Genomic DNA, 7,220 nt, shown 5'->3' with positions numbered 1-7,220 from the left:
CATAGGGGATAACCTAACATTAAGGCGTTATATTGGAAAGATGTCCATCAAGTTCATTCTTTAAACAATTTCTGTTGGATGAGGTAACATGTCTACTTAATGGATGTCATAAACCGCTACTCCCATGGGGATATCTTCTTACATGCTTCAGCACCACCTGTTAAAATAAATGGAAGGGCGGTATAGAATGGAGTCATTTATTTTGACATCTCAAATGCATTGGGTAGAATTGTTCTAATTTGTGCATTCGGCTTTTTTTTATTTTTGGTCTGAGATAGACATTCTCTCCTGGTTAAGGCATCAGCTTACCATTTGGTCGTAACTCCATGTATGAATTATATAGTTCTCCTGAAAGCCTACATTATAGTGTTGCTTGGTGTCCCTCGGGACTCCAGTCGTTTGTGCCAGAAAGGATGTGTACAAGCTTTGGTCCAGAATCTCTTGCCTTGAATTGTAATCCAAAACCTGTCCCCTGGGCTCTCAACAGCTTTGTAAACTTTGTAAATCTTTTCTCATAATATAAGTGACGCATTTACTGCCAAATCTGTTCTCCAATTCCAGGAAACTAGAGCAGCGCACACATTCTGTAAATGCATTCTGCTAACTGGGCACTAATAATTCTGCTTGGTTGCTCAACTAGAGAGCCTACAGACCACGAACAAGCGGCGTCTCACAAAGGGACATCATATCTGATTACTTCAAAATTTAGGGAAAAAATCCCACCCCCTGCTCAGCAGCAATGTAGAAAGGTTATTATAAAATATAACGTATTAAAGTCCATGTCAGACTGTGCAATATCATTGGGGCCTTTTGTCTAGGCTGCACATTCAATATGGAAGCAAACACACATTAATGCGCTCCCTTTTGACACATTGGTAAAAAACAGGGGAATATATACGTATAAAATGCAGGTTTGGGACAGACTGCTGATCAGTGGCTATTTTTTTCTTCCTTACCCCTATTGACAGTATAAAATGTTAGTTTAATTGTAGCATTGGCTTTTTTTGTGTACAATTTCTAATAGACATTTACAGTTTGGCTCCGAAATATACCTGCTGGCTCCTAAATTCCACGCAGCTGTTCTAGACTCTCTAAAAGAAATGTCCCTGAAAGCCCCACTTAACGAGATTGCATATTAAAGAGCCCAGTGAGCTCTAATATGCAAATAAGCAAATGCTCTGAAAAATACCCTGTGTCTTATAACCCGACCTCAAACAGAGGTTGGATAATAACACTATATATAGCGCCGCAGGGGACCCGGATCCTCCTCTCTGACATATCAGGGGCACAGTGGCATATAGGGGTATAAGGCATATTTGGGGGGTAGAGTGGCATATTTGGGGGCATCGTGGCGTAGCTGGGATTATAAGGCATATCAGTGGGGCAGAGGGGCATATCTAGGTATAAGGCATATCTGAGGGGCAGAGTGGCATATCTGGGGGTTATAAGACATATCAGGGGGCACAGTGGCGTATAAGGCATATTTGGGGGCAGAGGAGCATATCTGGGGTATAAGGCATATCTGGGGGTTATAAGACATATCAGGGGCAGAGTGGCATATAGGGGTTATAAGGCATATCGGGGGCACAGTGGCATATAGGGGGGGCAGAGGGGCATATCTGGTGGCATAAGGCATACCTGGGGGGCAGTGTGGCATATCAGGGGGTATAAGGAATATCAGAGGGCACTGGTATATCAAGGGATATAAGGCATATCTGGGGAGGGTGGAGTGGCATATCTGGAGGTATAAGGAATATCTGGGAGGCAGTGTGGCAAGCCTGGGCTCAGATGTGCATAACTGGGGGGGCAGGTTGGGAAATAAAAAGAAGTGCATTTTTCTCAGTTTTTTTTAATTACATTTATTTTTTTATCCGATTAATCCAAAAAATAATCGGCCAACTAATTGATTATGAAAATAATCGTTAGTTACAGCCCTACTAGAGTGACAGCCATGTTAACAAATGCCATCTTTTTGGTTTCCAAGACTTGTTTGTGCAGTAATGCCTATTTGGCAACAGTACATATATAAACACGGCGCATTTTAACGAAGACATAACATTGTTGAGTTAAACTGCCTCGAGAAGTATGGCTGACAGACAACACTAAGCTAGAAATAAACCCAGTGCAGATATGGCTAATCTATCCTACTACAAACCTACTTAAAACCGCTGACTTTCCACATTTATGTGCGAGCTCATAGCACCCTGAGTAATATGAAGATGATCACGCTGGGTAGGATATAGGCCATAGATAACACATTGATTTTACATGTAAGAGATTTATATTCTAGATTCCATACGATAATGTGACCTCGTGCACACAGTATATCCAAGACGCACACAAACACACGCAGATACTGTTTGAGAGGCAACCATGAAAAGATGTCATTTTATTAATCCGTTATTTAAAGGGGAAGTCTCATTGGGGGGGGGGGGCATTTCAACAGGTGTTATGTACGGTGCTGGCACTGACAAAAAAAACCCGGTCTGATTTCAGTCCTTTATCTGCAGACCTGAATATCTTCCAGCTCAAACACTGTACTGATTCGAAATGTTAGAAACCCCCCCAATAGTTCAGGCTTTCCGCATAAGAGCGCCCAGCCAAGTACAAACAGCATGGATGTTATTTTGCTGTTTGTGTGCGGGCTAGGAGTGCCGAAGCAAGTGCGCTCCATGATGGCTGAAATGTGTACCTGTCAGGTGTCAGTCAAAGATGGTCAGGTGCAGAGATTTGCACCGATGTGCAGGATATTGGGTGCACACAAGTTAAAAACTTTTAATCTCTGCCTATTTTGTCTTTTCAAATTCAATTGAAAGCGCAATTTCACTCCCTGTAGTTGACAGATAAATACTATGCTCAGTACTGCTACTGCTCATAATCTGAAATAACCAGAGTCTCTGGATGTGCCTTAAAGAACATCACAGCGTTGTGATGTCACAGCAGTATGGCAAGTACAAGTAGCATATTGCTATGTTGAAACCATTTTTTTTCCAAATCTGGCCATACTGCCCCATATGCTATTTGGGGCATATTTGAAGCTGGCTAATTCAATTTATCCCATCAAACCATATATTTTTTTAAAAACTAGATACCCCAAGGTATCAGATGCTGGTATTTGAACCTTTTCCTTTCGTGCGATTCTACCACCAACCTTTTCCTTTCGTGCGATACTACCACCAGCCTTTTTTTCTTCACGCAAGTTGTACTTTAGGTATGGATGTACAGCTCCTGGTATACGTCACTCAAACAACCCATTATGCGTTCAGCAACATCTCCTGAGTACAGTTATACTGCCCATGGGTTTGTCAGGTTTTTTGGAGGTAAAAGGCCACATTTGGGAAGAGCAGATTTTTTAACTTGGAACTTTGACATCAGGTCCTTCTACCCCCATGTCTCATTTGGGAGCCGGTCAGTTCAATTTATCCAATTAAATCATATATTATTGAAAACTAGACACTCCAAGGTATTTCAAATGGTGATATTTTATCTCTTTACATGCACTAATTCTACCACCAGCCTTTGTGTCAAAGTTTGTGGTAGTAATTTTTCGTGTGCTCGCTATCGAGGCATTTCAGCGACACCCTTTCAGCTTAGGAGGTGATCATTGATTTTGAAAAATAAAAACAAAATGCAGTTTTAGGTGTGGTTTACCATGACCTTTATTGTTTGACTGTTTTGGGGTTAAACACTATTAATGTGCATACACAAATTGCCCAAGCGATGCTTCTCTTCCCCTCCACTGTGCGAGGACGCTTGCTTTGTCCCGTAGTGGAATTAAAGTGTCATTACAGCAGAATACAGAATCCCACATGAGCCGAGCACACAAGCCAAGTATCGACCTGCGACTACCCGTTATAAGTCGGATAAGAACGTTTCAGAATCTTACTGTGGCAAAGAATATCTGTGTGCGAATAAAATAATTAAGCACAATCCACAAGCTGATGGCAAGAACTACAGTGGTTTCATAGGGCAACTATGGAGGTGGTTAATAAATACACACAATACTAACATGTCATAATGTTTCAAAGCAGACTCCACAAACACACTAGAGTCAGGGCTGCAACAACGAATCGATAAATCGAGAGTGACATATAGGGGGTGGAAGGCATATCGGGGGCACAGTGGCATATAGGGGTATAAGGCATATTTGGGGGGAGCAGAGTGGCATATCTGGGGTATAAGGCATATCTGGGGGTAGAGTGGCATATCTGGGGGTTATAAGGCATATCAGGGGGCACAGTTGCATATAAGGGGTATGGGGGGGCAGATGGGCATGTCTGGGGTATAGGGCATATCTTGGGGGGCAGAGTGGCATATAGGGGGTTATAAGGCATATTAGGGCACAGTGGCATATAGGGGGTATAAAGCATATTTGGGGGCATAGTGGCATATCTGGGGTATAAGGCATAGCAGAGGGCATTATGGCATATAGGGGGTATAAGACATATCTGGGGTATAGGGCATACGGGGGTATAAGGCATATCAGAGGGCACAGTGGCATATCAGGGGGTATAAGGCATATAGGGGATATAAGGTGTATCTGGGGAGGGTGGAGTGGCATATCTGGAGGTATAATGCATACAGGGGGTATAAGGCATATCTGGGAGGCAATGTGGCAAGCCTGGGCTCAGATGTGCATAACTGGGGGGGGGGCAGGTTGGGAAATAAAAACAAGAAATGCATTTTTCTCAGTTTTTTATTCTGCTTTGTTTTTAACATCCAGTTATTTTGAATAAACAAAAAATGTACATTTATTTTTTATCCAATAATCGAAAAAATAATCGACCAACTAATCGATTATGAAAATAATCGTTAGTTGCGGCCCTACGTATTTTTAATAACTTTTTATCCCTTTGTATCGGTTTGTCTTAGTCTGTCATTTCTCGTCTTGTCATACCCCTTGAATAAATAAAAGATAATAAAAAAAATAATAATAATCACTTTGGGTTTTTTTTTGTTTCCTTTCTTTTTTTAATTCATTTTTTCTCACAACCCGAAAAGTTTGTTATTCTTTTAAAAGGTCAATGATATAATGCCTGTAGCTGCTTTAAAATCTCAGGTATAATTAGAATGGTTAACTGACAGGGGTCATGTTATTTTGTTCTTGTGGTTAGCACCCCTTGTCTGTATGGGCATAATAATTTACTATATTATTCGTAGAGTAATACTAGACTGAACTGAACGTTTTCCTGGTTCAGAAGATCCGATCCTCAACGAGGATAACGCATTCAGTGTAGGTTCTGGAAACTAGGTAAGCTGAATTTACCATATGTTAGTTCAGCCTATAACAAGGTTTACAAACAAAATTAATGACTGGGTTAGGGCATTATTTGGTGACATATAATTGCTAGCTTAGGGGTTTGTAGGAAATCTAAACAGTTATACTATAGAAAGGGCGAACCCCCATGAGCTTACCCTACAAGATGGTCTGAGCTGGCCCAGCGTGATACAAAGTCGGTGAGAAATCTTCTCACATGCATTACATTTACTTGTCCCTGCTTACAGAAAAGGTTGCTTGTGTAGGTCTTTTGTAATTCATAAGGGAGTTGCAATGTTGGGTTTTCTTTAAAACTCCCTGTTAAGAAAATACACCATTGTGGCTAAAGAAAGCCTTCCACATGTGCTTTATGTCACAAATCCAGTGATGACTTGCAGAGGTTCACGGTTGGAATGCACTTGAGTTGGGATATGCGTTCCAGACGGAGCAGACCTTTAAAGTTTATTACAGCTTTATATGAAATGTCCACATTTAAACTTGGTAGCACTTAATTAAATCCTCGCACAGTTCTTTAAGCAAGTTAATCCTGAATCCTCTTACATTCTTTAATGGATCATATATTACATCAGCCAGTCAAGAGGGACTTGCCCTTTTTTATTTTTTTTGAAAGACTGTTCATTCTTTGGACCAAATCCATCTGACTTTCAAGAGTCAGAACCTTCCCCATATTTACTCAACCTTTTCACTATGTTTTACGCTGTTCATATTAAGGAATGATCTATTACTTAGAAACAAGTAACACCATAAATAAAATGACATGAAGTTTGCCAACCTTTTGTTATATGAGATGTATAATATGTTCCTTTTGTTAACTAAGGACCTTTAAGTATAATTTCCTAAAATTACGAATGTGGAAATTAACTTAATATATTATTGTCCATTTGGCCCAGGATCTAGGGTTGTTACTGTAAGAAAAGCTCAGATGTTAATTGGCCCTTGACCTTCTTATTTCCAGGATATTCATATGCATATCCTATTAACTTCCCTCACTATAATGGTGTTTTTGGGGCTTGGGAGCAAAGTGATTAGGAGTGTAATGATAATATAATAAATGCAAAAATGGCTTATATAATAAATAGGAATGATAACCAATTTATAAATTCAACTAATTCTTCAATTAACATAGAAATGGTGTGTCCAGGCACATCATTTTGGCTGGGAGTGATCTGTGGCTGTGCATTAGGTTGGCTGAGGATGTTGAGGGTTAGCGGTGGTGATAGTGGTGCCTCAGAGTAGCAGAAGAGTGATGGTGTGTAAAATAGTTTGATGGAGTGTGCTTCGGACATAGAATGAGCAGTGGGCAAGTGAGCTTTTTGCCCTGGCTAATAAGTCTCAGTGATTTTTCTCCAGGCCTGGGCATGATCACCTCGCTCGTTCTGCTAGTAATATGTCTAGCTATACAACTCAAGTCTACCGCATTGCCTGCCTACCATACCTGAGGACTTTCTAAATGAACTGACCCTGAGACTCTTTACATATTAAACCTTTAATAGCCCGTCATGCAGATTCTGTTTAGTGGCTCATCAAATGTGTTAACCAAATGACTCTGTTTAAAGAATAACATGCATTCAAACTGGGGTATTAACCGTGACATACTGGCATATCGTCGGCTCCAGACTGTGTGACCCTGAGATTTTGCCCCTTCACCCTGAGATTAGATCAAAAACCCTGAGATTTAGGGTCTAACCCTGGTTCCCAGGTATGGTCCCTTTAAGTCCTTAGATAGAATTGCTCCTAAATACTGTACCTCTGTTGTTGCAGGCAGCACAGTACATGTAAAACTATAGTAATGTAATTTTATACAGGTGGACCAGAATAAGGTATTAGTAAAGACTCAGCATGCCTTCTGTAACTTCCTTCTTAATTATTATTATCTATGATGAAATATATATAAATTATATACTGCCAACAATGTCATTAAATTACATGAATACCTTGACTG

The sequence above is a fragment of the Sceloporus occidentalis genome, unplaced genomic scaffold, assembly GCF_023333645.1.
Source record: "Sceloporus occidentalis isolate IW3139 unplaced genomic scaffold, rSceOcc1.0.p SCAF_26, whole genome shotgun sequence".
NCBI lineage: Eukaryota > Metazoa > Chordata > Lepidosauria > Squamata > Phrynosomatidae > Sceloporus > Sceloporus occidentalis.
Note: the sequence above shows the minus strand (reverse complement) of the source record.